The sequence below is a fragment of the Furipterus horrens genome, unplaced genomic scaffold (assembly GCF_987537825.1).
Source record: "Furipterus horrens unplaced genomic scaffold, mFurHor1.1.pri manual_scaffold_17, whole genome shotgun sequence".
Taxonomy (NCBI): Eukaryota; Metazoa; Chordata; class Mammalia; order Chiroptera; family Furipteridae; genus Furipterus; species Furipterus horrens.
This window is the reverse complement of record NW_028327187.1, coordinates 96,653,475-96,666,305: the sequence shown is the minus strand read 5'-3', so window position 1 is coordinate 96,666,305 and position 12,831 is coordinate 96,653,475. Positions and strand designations below refer to the sequence as shown.

General features: G+C 37.7%; 1 pseudogene; it reads left to right on the top strand.

Moving 5' to 3' along the window:
* Positions 1–2,136: 2,136 nt before the first annotated feature.
* On the top strand, positions 2,137–4,660 carry LOC149991666 (SANT and BTB domain regulator of class switch recombination-like; annotated as a pseudogene).
* The last annotated feature ends 8,171 nt before the right edge of the window (positions 4,661–12,831 follow it).

Sequence of the window (12,831 nt, the reverse complement as noted above, 5' to 3'; positions counted from 1 at the left end):
AAAAGATGTTCAACATCCCTAATCACCAGGGTAATACAAGTCAAAACCACAGTGAAATACTACCTTACACTTGTCAGAATGGCTATCAACAAACAAGTTGTTGGTGAGGTCGTGGAGAAAAAAAAAACCCCTTTTGCACTGTTGATAGGAATGTCAATTGGTGCAGCCACTATGAAAAATAGTATGGAAGTTCCTCAAAAAATAAAAAATACACCTATCATATGATCCAGCAATTCCACATCTGGATATTTATCCAAAGAAAACAAAAACATTTATGCAGAAAAATGTATGTACCCCATGTTCTTTGCAGCATTATCTATAATATCCAATATATAGAAACAATCTAAGTGTCCATCAATGAATGAATGGATAAAGAAATTGTTTATACAGGCATACCTCATGTTATTGAGCTTAACTTTATTGCGCCTCACATATATTGTGATACATTTTTACAGATTAAAGGTAAGGACCCTTCACCAGCAAAAAATCGTGACTAGCTGAAGGCTAAGATGATGGATAATGGTGAGCATTTTTTAGCAATACAGTATTTTTAAATTTAGGTGTGTACATTGTTTTTTTAGACATGCTACTGTACACTTAATAGACTATACTGTAAACCTAAATTTTTATATGCATTGGGAAACCAAGAAAAATGTGACATGCTTTATTGTTATATGTGCTTTATTTCAGTGGTCTGTAACTGAACCCACAATATCTCTGAGGTATACCTCTATATATACTATGGAATATTATTTGGACATAAAAAGAATGAAATGTTGTCATTTGAGACAACATGGGTAAAGCCTGAGGGTGTTATGTTAAGTGAAATAAGTCAGAGAATGACAAGTACCACATGACTTCACTTAAATGTGGAATCAAAAAATACAAAAACCCAAGCTCATATTTACAGAGAATAGATTGGTGGGCTGGGGGTGGGGTGTGAAATGGGTGAAGGAGTAAAATGTACGTACAAACTTTATAACTGAAGTACAAGCTTTAGTAATGAAATAAATCATTGGGATGTACTGTATGGCATGATGACTATAGTTTTAAAATAGTCTATTGCGTATTTGAAATTGCTAAGAGAGTAAATCTTGAAAGTTCTTATCACAAGAAAAGAAAATTTTAAAAAAATTTAATAGAAAACACAATGCCCTGGGTGATTTTTAAGTACATCAAAGTTTAAGAAACACTGTTACAAAGGCCTAGAGTGCCTGTCCTCTTACAGAGCTCAATGATTTGTTACTAAATTTAGTAATCCAGGTGCTATAAACTAATAGTAGCTCAAACATCATGTTAGGCCCAAAATATGATTTTAAAAATCATAGCAATACCTTTATCTCACTCATATTATTTTAAAATTTAGTTAGTATATGAAACTTTTGGGAATATGTGATTAGCATGCCTCCATTATTCATCATTAATTATTCAAGGAGTTCTTATTTACATTACACTCCATGAGTTATTATTGACAGAAACTGTGATAAAGAGGAGTTTAGAATTGAAAGTGATTATCTGTCTTAGAACACAAAATAAACTCAATTAATATATATATATATATATATATATATATATATATATATATATATATATATATATATAGTTGGGTAAATTAAGATTGCCTCATTCTTCTCTCCCCTTCACCATTCCTCACCAATCTCTCACCCTCCCATATCTTACTTTCCTTGAATACTGAAATTGTTCTACTGCTTCCTTAGGAAAGTAGACTCCAAGATCCTCCAATGTTGCTTAATCTCTCATTCATCCATTTGGGGAGAAATGGAGAAAAGCCCATGGGGTCTGAGAATTACCAACCTCACGTAATAAGAAAGAGCTACTGATATTAGCCTTTTCAGTTTTAACTAATGTGCTATTCTCCCTCCCCGTGGGTGAGCTTGGTCCTAATAATAAACCCTCCAAGAATATAAATAAATAAATTAAAATTTTCTAAAGAATGTATAGGGTCTCCCAGCTGCTTACAGATGGGCTGGGTGGCATGCGAGGGCTGGAAGTGAGGGCGGCAGCCAGGCTGCGGGCAGGTTGCGGAAGCTTCAGGGCCCAAGAGTCCGCAAAGCTGGCCGCCGCAGGTGGCAGAAGTGCAGCAAGAGTCGCTGCAGCCCTGTGGAGTTTCAAAAGATGAGTCGTGGATATTCAGAAAACAACAATTTCCTGAACAATAACAACCAAATGGTGTTGGACTTGATACTTTATCCATTAATCAGAATACATCAGACCATTAACTGGAAACTGTGGCAAGGCCTGTGCCTGAATTAACACCTGGTGTGCCTGAGTTAACACCTGGAGTGTTCAAAAAGGTTTGAGGAACTGAAGAGCAGTGGAAGCTCACCTGCTGATAGCCAGTATAGTCTCCTAATGGCTGGAGAGAGTCCTGCTGAAACTTTAGCCACATGCATCAAATCCTCACTTCTTGACACACAGGGAGAATTTCAGGAGACTTCAGTTGGTCAGGATGCAGTCAGCAAAACAAGAAGACATAGTATAGCTTCCACAAGGAATTGTTCTTCAGAAAGTGAAAATTGTACTACTCATAATGGTGGAGAAAAGACTGAAGAATCTGAAGGGCCAAACATGGTGATCCATGTATGTGATGAGGCAAAAAACTTGAAAGAAGATTTTATTTGCCCACGAGATCTTTTGATATCAGAAATGAAGTACTTTGCTGAATATTTATCTATGGATGCCCAGCGCTGGGAAGAGGTGGACATTTCAGTTCATTGTGACGTTCAGATTTTCAACTGGTTGATAAAATGTTGAAAGGAACACTAAGGAGAATAAAGATTGGGAGATGGCCACTTTAGAGCCAGGAAATGCCGTTTCAATTCTTATTTCTTCGGACTTTTTGAAAATGGATTCCTTGATTAAACAATGTATTCAATATTGCCACAAAAATATGAATGCCATAGTAGCTACCCCATGCAACATGAACTGTATTAATGCAAATCTTACACGTATAGCTGATTTGTTTATACACAATGAGGTTGATGACTTAAAGGACAAGAAAGATAAGTTTAGGAGTAAACTATTTTGTAAGAAGATTGAGAGACTATTTGATCCTGAGTACTTGAATACAGATTCTCAGAATAATGCAACAGCATTGTACAGATGCTGTTTGTGTAAGAAATTTTTAACTAAAGAAACAGAAAGAAGAATTCCTTGCATTCCTGGAAAAATCAATGTGGATCAACATGGAAATATTGTGTATATTCACATAAGAGATAAGACTTGGGGTGTTCGTGAGTATTTGAATAGTCTTTTTGAAGAATTAAAATCTTGGAGAAATGTATATTGGCACTTGTGGAGAACAGTCAACTGGCTAACTTGTTCAAGATGTTGTCAAGTTTTTTTCCGTATAGAATTTTCACATTGTCAATATCATTCAGAAGCAGTGGTTTATTCTCCTGCAGCAAGTTTGTTGAGTACTATGGCCACTGGAATTTATCCCTGCTGTAACCAAAAGGTTCTTGGGTTTGAACCTACTGAGCTTACAAAGGTATATGAGGTCTGTCCGGAAAAAGTCCAGCCATTGTTAATATAAGAGGAAAAGTTTGAGTGACATAGATGTAACCTGGCAGTCAAGGAGAGTGGACTTGAATGTACACGCGTGAATATCGATGACTTCACTGAACTAGTCAGTGGGGGTAGTAGACACCATTGGGTAAATGTGTGTACTGTGTGGTTGTTGCATTCAAAATGACTGAGAAAGTAGTACAACGAATCTGCATCAAATTTTGCATTAAGCTTGAGCATTCCTCTGGGGAAGCCATTTGGATGATTCAGAAGGCCACAACCATGGGCAACTGGTGATTGGCAGCTTCATCATGACAAGGGTTGTAAAGTGATGAACCACATGGTTGCTCTATGCAATCAAGGTGAAGGTGGAGATTTGCTATCCTTCCCAACTGCTAGAATACTAGATGATATGCACAAAAAACAGAGATGTCATTGTTGTGCCTTTTTATAAAAACACAGTTAGTGATTCTGGAGTTGGTTCCTGTGATAAGGGTCTGGACTGTGATGTTTTACTAGAGCCAAGTACAACATGGGGCCCCAAAAGTGGGGAGCTCAATGTTTTTTTATCACTGAAAAACTGGACTCTTCAACTGAAACAGCAGTCGTTATTTTCAGAATAAGAAGAATATAGGACTGGATCTGAGGTCACTGAAGATGAAGTTGGAGATTAAGAAGAAGTATCTAAGAAACAAAGGAAAAAGGAGAAGCCAAAGAAGTTCACTAAACAACCAAAAAAGCAGACATCTTCACCCTGTGGTCAAAAGAAAGAAAAGGCATTGGAGAAGTCAACTTCTAGAGATGTGTCTCCTTTTATTGTGAGTATGCAGAAAAATAACTGGGATGCCTCAAGGTCATTGAGATTCAGCCAGGATGCACAAAGAGCAGATGATCAGAGGCGGATGTCTGAAATTACAGGACACCTAATAAAGAGGAGACTGGGCGATCTCGATCAAGTCAAGTAAAAGGAATCAAAAGAATTTTCAGGATGTATCTATTCTAGGCTCGAAGCGCAAATCAAGGCCCCAGTGCCAGTTAATGCACAGTAAGAAAGCTCCGAGAAAAACTCGAGGTCTAAAAGCTGTTTTGGTCCAGGGCATCCTGCATAAAGCACCTTAACATAGAACTAAGAAAGCAGAAAACACACTTCTGGACATCTAACACTGCTCATCTCTTGAAGATCTTTGGAATGACGATTTCTAAATATTTTAAGTATATTTTATGGATTATGTTGTTACAGTAGATCCAATTTTTCTCATTTGCTCCCCTCTGCCCAGTACCCCCCCTTCCCTCCAGAAATCCCACCCCCTTTAGTTCATGTCCAAGGGTCATGCATATAAGTTCTTTGGCTTCACCCTTTCCTATATTATTCTCAACTTCCCCCTGTCTATTTTGTACCAATCAATTATGCTTCTTAATCCCTGCACCATATCCCTATTTCTCCCCCTCCCCACTCCCAGCTGATAACCCTTCAAATGTTCCCCATACATATGATTCTGTTCCTATTCTGATTTGCTTAGTTGGATTTTGTTTTGTGGCTTGGTGATGATGAACTCCTTTAGCTTTACTTTTTCTGGGAAGCACTTCATCTGCCCTTCCTTTCTAAATGATACCTTTGCTGGATAGAGTAATCTTGGTTGTAAGTCCTTGCTTTTCATCACCTTGAATACTTCTTGCCAGTCCCTTCTTGCCTGCAAAGTTCCTTTTGAGAAATCAGCTGACAGTCCTATAGGCAACCCCCTGTAGGCAACTCTCTGTTTCTCTCTTGCTGCCCCCAGGGCTCTCTCTTTATCTTTCATCTTTGGCATCTCAATCATGATGCGTCCTGGTGTGGTCCCCTCTGGATCCAGCTCGCCTGTGACCCTCTGTGCTTCCCAGACCTGTATGTCCATCTCCTTCACAAAATTTGGGAAGTTTTCCTCATTTTTTTCAATTCTTGCTTCCTCATTCTACATTGGTTGACTGTTTTTTTCTTCCTTATGTTCCAAATCATTGATTTGAACCCTGGTTTCCTTCCCTTCACCATTGGTTTCGTGTGGATTTTCCTTCATTTCACTTAGCATAGCCTTCACTTCTTTTCTTACCCATTTGCCATACTCAAGCATATCTGTCAAGCCTGTGAGCATCTTTATCACCAGTGTTTTGAATCCTGCATCTGTTAGGTTGTGTATCTCCTCATCTGTTAGGTTGGCTATCTCCTCGTCACTTAGTTCTCCCACTGGAACCTTGATCCATTCCCACTTTTGGGCCATACTTCTGTCTCCTCATTCTAACAGACTCCTGTATTTGTTTGCCTCCATGTCCCAGGTAGAGCTGTCACTCCTGTTACGTTGTAAGGGGCGGATCCTTAGGGATTCGTCAGTACAGGGCAACCTGTTTCACCACGTTGTGGCGCTGTATGTGGGGGAGGGGTCCGAGAGGGAACAATGTGGCCTGCCCAGCACTTGCCCCTTTTCCAGGTACCTTTCCCACTTCCCCACCGGACTGGAGCCCCTCTAGCTGCTGCCTTGGCCATCATTCCCAGAGTGGGCGGGTCTGCGGACATTCTAGGACCGTGGGGGCCCTTTAAACAAGTGGACTCTGCTGAAAGACTGGCAGTTTCTTCCTCTGCCCCAACCCTCACTGGTCTGCACAGTCAGAAGCAATGAGGCTTGATTTTCCCCAGTGCTGGAACCATGGGCTGCGAGGTCCAGTGAGGAGCTGGGAACACTCCCCAGGTGTCCCTCCTGACTTTAAAATGTGTGACTTCCCTTTCTGCCAGCCTGCCACTGCCACCACTGCCACTGCCACACTGCATCCTCTCTGTCCCGGCTCCACCCCTCCTACCTGTCTGGATGAGTAGTTCTTCTTTATATCTTTGTTTGCTGGACTTTCATGCAGTTTGATTTCCTGGAACTTCTGGTTGTTTCTAGTTTTGAGGTAGTTGTATTCCTTCTTAGTTGTGGAGGGAGACGCAGCAGGTCTGTGTATGCCTCCACCTTGGCTGGAAGTGATTTCTAAATATTTGAAGTTATTTATTACTTATTTTTGCAAACCACATAAATCATAATGCTAAGGAAAGTGTATAATTAGGTCTTAGGAAATCTGATTATAAATATGAAACTTCTTAAATCTACTTGTCTTTCAGTGTGATGCTAGGCTATATAGAAAATTTGTATTAGATAAGACTCCTAATATTAATTAATTAATCTGAAAAAGAAGAGGACTAAACTGTCAAGTAGCTAAGACTTTGTTGAGACCTTAAAAAATTAGGGGAACACACCTGGTAGTAGTACCATGCATGTGCAATGATTGTAGTATTTCTTCTGTGAATTGTGGGATAGCACTGAGAACTGCAATTTGTGTGATAAAATTCCCAATGATGCTAATTTTAAGTTTGCATGGATGTAAAGGACTCAAGACTGTATTAAATAAAGTGTCATGGTGAGGTAAAAAAAAAAAAAAAAAAAAGAATATATAGATTCTAGGGAGACATGCCCCATAGCACTTAGGAAGTTTCTTGATAGAAATGAGAAGCTGAAGAAAGAAAAATTGAGTTTTAAATCACCCTCCAGACTATATTCTATGATAATTTATTAGGGTCAGTTTCAAATGGCCATGTCTGGATATGATTTACATTTGTTTTTGAAATGCATAAAATAATGACCAAATAAGATCTTTTCAATGACTAATGCATACTGAAAAAAGAATATTATTTTTTAATTTGTTAATGTAACCTTAATAGTTCTAAGTAATCAGGAAAATGGGGGAAAGCAATCAGATATAATGGGCTAGATATTTTTTTTCTTTCATATCAAGTTATTTTTAAAAGGAAGAATCCAACTGCTTTCTTTAGGCTCTCTTATTTTTCATTATTCATTGTCTTCCCCTTCTTATTGCCATTTGTTCCTGATCACACTACTTGATCTGCTTTCAAGATCTTTTGATGCCAAGTGGCACAGAAAGTTTCTTTTCATCATTCCTACACTTGTGATGGATCTTAACACCACCAGTTACAATGAGGGCATCAGTCAAACTTAAGACCTTGTGATGATCACAGTCATCGCAGTGAAATGTTGATACTTAGCTGAAAGAGGCAATGAGTTGCTTGTTTCAGCTAACCTGGGAGCATGAACAAGTATTAAGTCCAGGGAAAGAAAATATCACAAGTTTGATGATTTCTATTGCTCAGCACGTTTTATTTATTTTTTAAAAATCAGGTAAAAGCACAGTGTTTGAATGGAAGGAGTCAACAACTTTCTATCTGGAAATAAAATCATTTTACAATGCAATGTCACCTCCTTCATTTTTTCATTGTTTATATTATAGAGTATTAACTTATTAAAAAAGTCTTCAGTAAACTTCAGTTCACTTCCTGATTAAGAATATGAGAAGCTGAATGTAATATTAAATATAAAGCAATTTGATTCTCATATTTTATTGATGCAGCATCTGAGATAAAGAGGAGTAAAGTACCTCTCCCATAATCACATCAGTGATTGTTGAATCAGGCCTAAGAATGCAGATGTCAGCTCCATGCTGTTTTGATCACACTATGAACTAAATTATGACTCAAGTTTTTGCTTTATATCTAGTTTCTCATGAAAAGAGAATTAGGACAACATAACAAATATTAAATCCAACCCATTTTTCTGCCTCAGTGGATCAGATTTATATTTATTCCAGTAAAGCTCTTGAGAGATGATGACAAAGGAAGTAATAAACTGCAGCTCAACATGAAGGTACATGAGAGCAAAATCAACGCTGGCCAAGGAGCTGACCCTGATAAATGAGCAAATTCATCTTATTCACCAATAGGAGTCAGCAAGGCAAGGCCTAAATTCATTTCAATGTGAGGATTAAGTTACAAAGTGAAAACCAGAACAGAGTCAGGATTCAAAAAAGACTGAAAAGGCAAAGAAAGGCAAATGCTATATGATCTCACTTATATGTGGAATCTAATGAACAAAATTAACTAACGAATAAAATAGAAACAAAGGCATGGATACAAGGAACAGACTGACAGCCATCACAGGAGACAGGAGTTGCGGAACTGGATGAAAGAATGTTAAGGCATTTACCAAAAACATGTATGTATAACCCACAGACACAGACAACAGTGTGGCGACAGCCAGAGGGAAAGGGGGGTGGGGGTAGGTGGAGGTGGACGAAATTGGGGGAAACAGTGATGAAAGAGACTTTGCTTGGAGCGATGGGCTCATGACGCAGTGAGCAGATGATGTTTTGTTGAGTTGTACACTTGAAACCCGTATGGTTTTGTGAACCAATGTCACCCCAATAAATACAATTTTTTTTAAGAAAAGGACTGAGATGGACCTCAAGATTGCATTATTATAATGCCACTCATCATATTTGACCTAAACATTTTCTTGACTTAACATCTGTTTAAAATAAAACCATAAACACAGTTGACTTAGAAGGCAGACAGTTAATTCAATAAGAACATGGAATTTCAAGGTGAAAATAAAAATAAAAATATTCTGAAAGATTCCTCTTGCAAAATGAAGCACTTATTTTATCAAGCAGGAAAATACAAGAAGTCACTTATAGCCTCTTTTTTTAGATCTTTTATTTTTATTTTTTGTTCATTTTTTTAAAGTTGTTTATTGTTTTTTCTATTACAGCTGTCCCACTTTTCCCCCCGTTGCTCCTTATAGCCTCTCACTGTGGATATTTAGTATAAAACTGCTATGTGCCTGACTCAAGGTATTCATGATTCTAGGAAGATATGTTACTCATTCTCGACTTGTTCACACATTCTGCTTCATTTTCTGCTCTTCTCTAATTATCCCCTGCCTTGGAAGATTGCTTCATTCACACTGAATCTCCCAGGCTCTCCTGGCTTCACTTTGAGTTCAGCTAAAAAGGAACATTAATTGGATACAAGTGAGGAAAAGAAAGGTTAGGGGATATTTCCTCCATTCCTTCCCTCCTCTGGCGCCACCTGTTGGGCGATTTCTGAATCCCTTGATGACTAGCTGCCCCATTGGGCAAGCCTACTTCATCTCTGGAGGTGATAAGCTTCATGCTGTTCCTCTTGCTCATCTCTGAATACCAACCACCCTTTTTAAACTTATCTGTGTCTATGAGTTTTTGTTTGTTTTTCAGTTTTATTAAGGTATAATTGAACGTATTTAATGTATATAACTTATATTTAATATACAAATGTATATATAAATCCACATATTTAATGTATATATTAAAATGTGCATATTTAATATTTTAATACGTGTTTAATATATACAATTCGATGAGTTGGTATATATGCATACAGCCATGAAAACATCACCACAATCAAGGTAATAGACCTATCCATCACTTCCAAAAGTTTCAAAGTTTCTTTGCACCACTTTGGGTTTTTTGTTTTGTCCCATTTTGTTTTGTAATTTTAAAAAGTTACATGAGACCTACTCTCTTAACATGTTTCTAAATGTACAATGCATGTTTCTAAATGGAAAAAGTCTTGTTAACTATAGGCACTATGCTGCACTACAGACCCCTAGAACTTATTCATCTTGCATAACTAAAAACTTGTACCTGTTCACCTGCCCTTTCCCCAGTCCTTAGCAACCATCATTCCATTCTTTGCTTGTATGAGTTTCATTATTTTAGATAGCTCACATAAATGGAATGCAGTTATTTGTCCCTCTGTGACCACTTTATTTCACTTAACATAATGTCCTCCAGATTCATCCATGCTGTTACTAGTAGCAGAATTTCCTCTCTGACATAATTCAAACCCAGTTTTCATTATGAATATGTGACTTGTTCTCATGAAACTAATTTATAATACAAAGGCAGAGTCGTTTGAATGAATAAAAGTCCATTTAACTTTTAACACTTCTGCCATGTATAATGTTATTTTTGTTAATTGGGACAAAATTTCCATCAATTGACCCTTACCTTGGAATGATTTCTCTTAGAGGAACTCATGTAATTAAGAGCTAAAAAATCCTTTTTTTTATTGAGAGAGTAACTAAAGAGCTTAAACAACTAAAAAATGCATATTATGTGTCCGTTAGTAGGCCAAGACATAATTCTTTTAAAATTTGAAAGAAGTGAAAGAAAGTAAAGAAGTACATAGCGAATTAGACACCTAAGTTATCTACTACAAAATGATTAGCAAAACTATCACTTGGAGTGTTGTAGCAAATATCAAGTATACCTAATAAACTCATACATCTGGCTAAGATGTCTAGAAAGAATAAAATAATATAATTGATTTCTTTAACTGCCTCTGATAATATATGAGAAGACAAAAATGAATTTAAAAAGGAATTGTTCAGTTTTAGAACAGAATGTAGACAAAATATAGAGGGCCCATGACAGCCTTTCTAGCCAAGAAAAGATTGTTGACCTTAAAACACAAAAGGGCCAATTTTTTTTTTTTTTTTTTTTACCAGCAAAATGGGTTTATTTGGGAATAGCAAAGGAATCGCAACTTGGGACAAGCCAACCATAAACAAGTCCAAAGAACAGAGGAAAAGGGTTGCTTTTATAGGGGGGAAAGGAGGAGTTGGGAGGGGCTGTTCAGAAGAGTTCAGGGTGTATGGCTACTCATTGGCTGAGTGTAGCGGTTTCTTACAGGCCAGGCTGTAACCAAAACTCCAAATTTGAAGGCAACCAGCTAAAGAGGTGTAAGTGATAGCTGAGGTGTTTTGCTGGGTATGTCCTACCATTTGGGGTCTGGGTAGCAGTGCACAAGAGCACCCCCTTCAAGACTTCCTGACTCAATTTTAATGAGGCTTCCTTTATTTTTAACAAGATTCAAAGATAAACAGCAGCCTTAGAGCAAAGAACAAAACCTGGACAGTAAAATGTAGTCTCAGGGTAAACAAGTGAACGGTGTAGCTATGTGATCCTTTTTTAAGATCTCAGAAAGATTTCAGAGTCTTCCTCACTCTCTTTTAGAGGTAACCCACATGAGCTTCACAGGTGGCCCAAGGGAGGACTGTCATGAAAAGAAATGTGGGTGTGTCTTTTGTTCAATGGTGTGAACACCCAGTAAGAATCATAAGTAGCCTGAAAGACAGAGAGAGGGAACTTGTGCTATTAGAAGCACTGTGAGCTTAGACTAAAAGGCACAGAAACAATTTAGAAGTCTTGGTACTCACAACCTTTGCACACCTGAAGCACAGTAAGAAATCTAATCACCTACAGATATGGACCATTTATTTTAACGAAGATAGGATGACATAGAAAGCTGAACTGAGATACTAGAGGACCAACTGGTGACTCATGGAATGAGACTGGGCCCTAATCAAGGTCCTGAAAGCATGTATCCAATTGTATATTAGAATTACTGTGGACTATTCCTCCTCTTAAATAAAATTTTCACTTAAGGCTAGGCTATAACTATCTCAATATCGTATGTTAGATGTGAGAGGGGCAGATAACCTGTCCCTGCTACAGGTCTTCTGATGAAAATGTTCCAGATGATTATATATTGCCATAAGGGGATAAGATTTTGGTGGTCTTAGAAGAGGGTGAGTATATTTTTTCATGTGAGAAGAATGTAAATATTATCTGCCCAGAGGACTATGGTAGATTAAAGATAGCTAAAAATCCTTCCTATTTCTTTCATAGAAAGATTTGTTTCTCCCTCCTTTTGAACCTGATCTGGCCTATGGTTACTTTGACCAATGGAATATCCTAGAAGTGATGCTAAAGTGATACTATATACTGGCCTGGGCCTAGACTTTAAGAGGATTGGTGAATCTGCTGTGGTGTCATGAACCTAATCCGGTAACTAAGAAATCTAACTAGACTAGAAAGCTGCCAGGCTAGTGACAAGAAGTGGCCCTGGGAAAGAAGGGTTATGGAGGGGAATCAGTTGACACTCAGCAGTTCCAGAGGAGCCTTCTATCACCTAGCTAATTCAGCTGATAAAATGGAGCAAAAGCAAGCCCTATTGTACCCTGTCTTAATTCCTATGCCTTAGAATTGTGAGATAAAATAATGGTAAATCGTTAGTCTCAGCCACTAAGTTTTGATGTAGGTTGTTATGCAAGTGGATAACCAGAGCACATATTCATTATGTGCAGAAGACGCTGTGGCTTGCATAGTATACAAAATGTTCACTGAAGGTGAGAAATGCTTAATAAAATATTAGTTTCTATTCCTTATCATTGTCAAGCTCATTTATTGGAGTGCAATGGACATGATTCATAAGAAAAGATGTCAACAATTTTATGAAATATAATTATTAATTCTGAAAACCATTTTTAAAATGAAACCTACATCACATTAACTTCATGAGATAGAGTATTGGGTCAATTAATAAGGAAGCAATAAATTCTAACA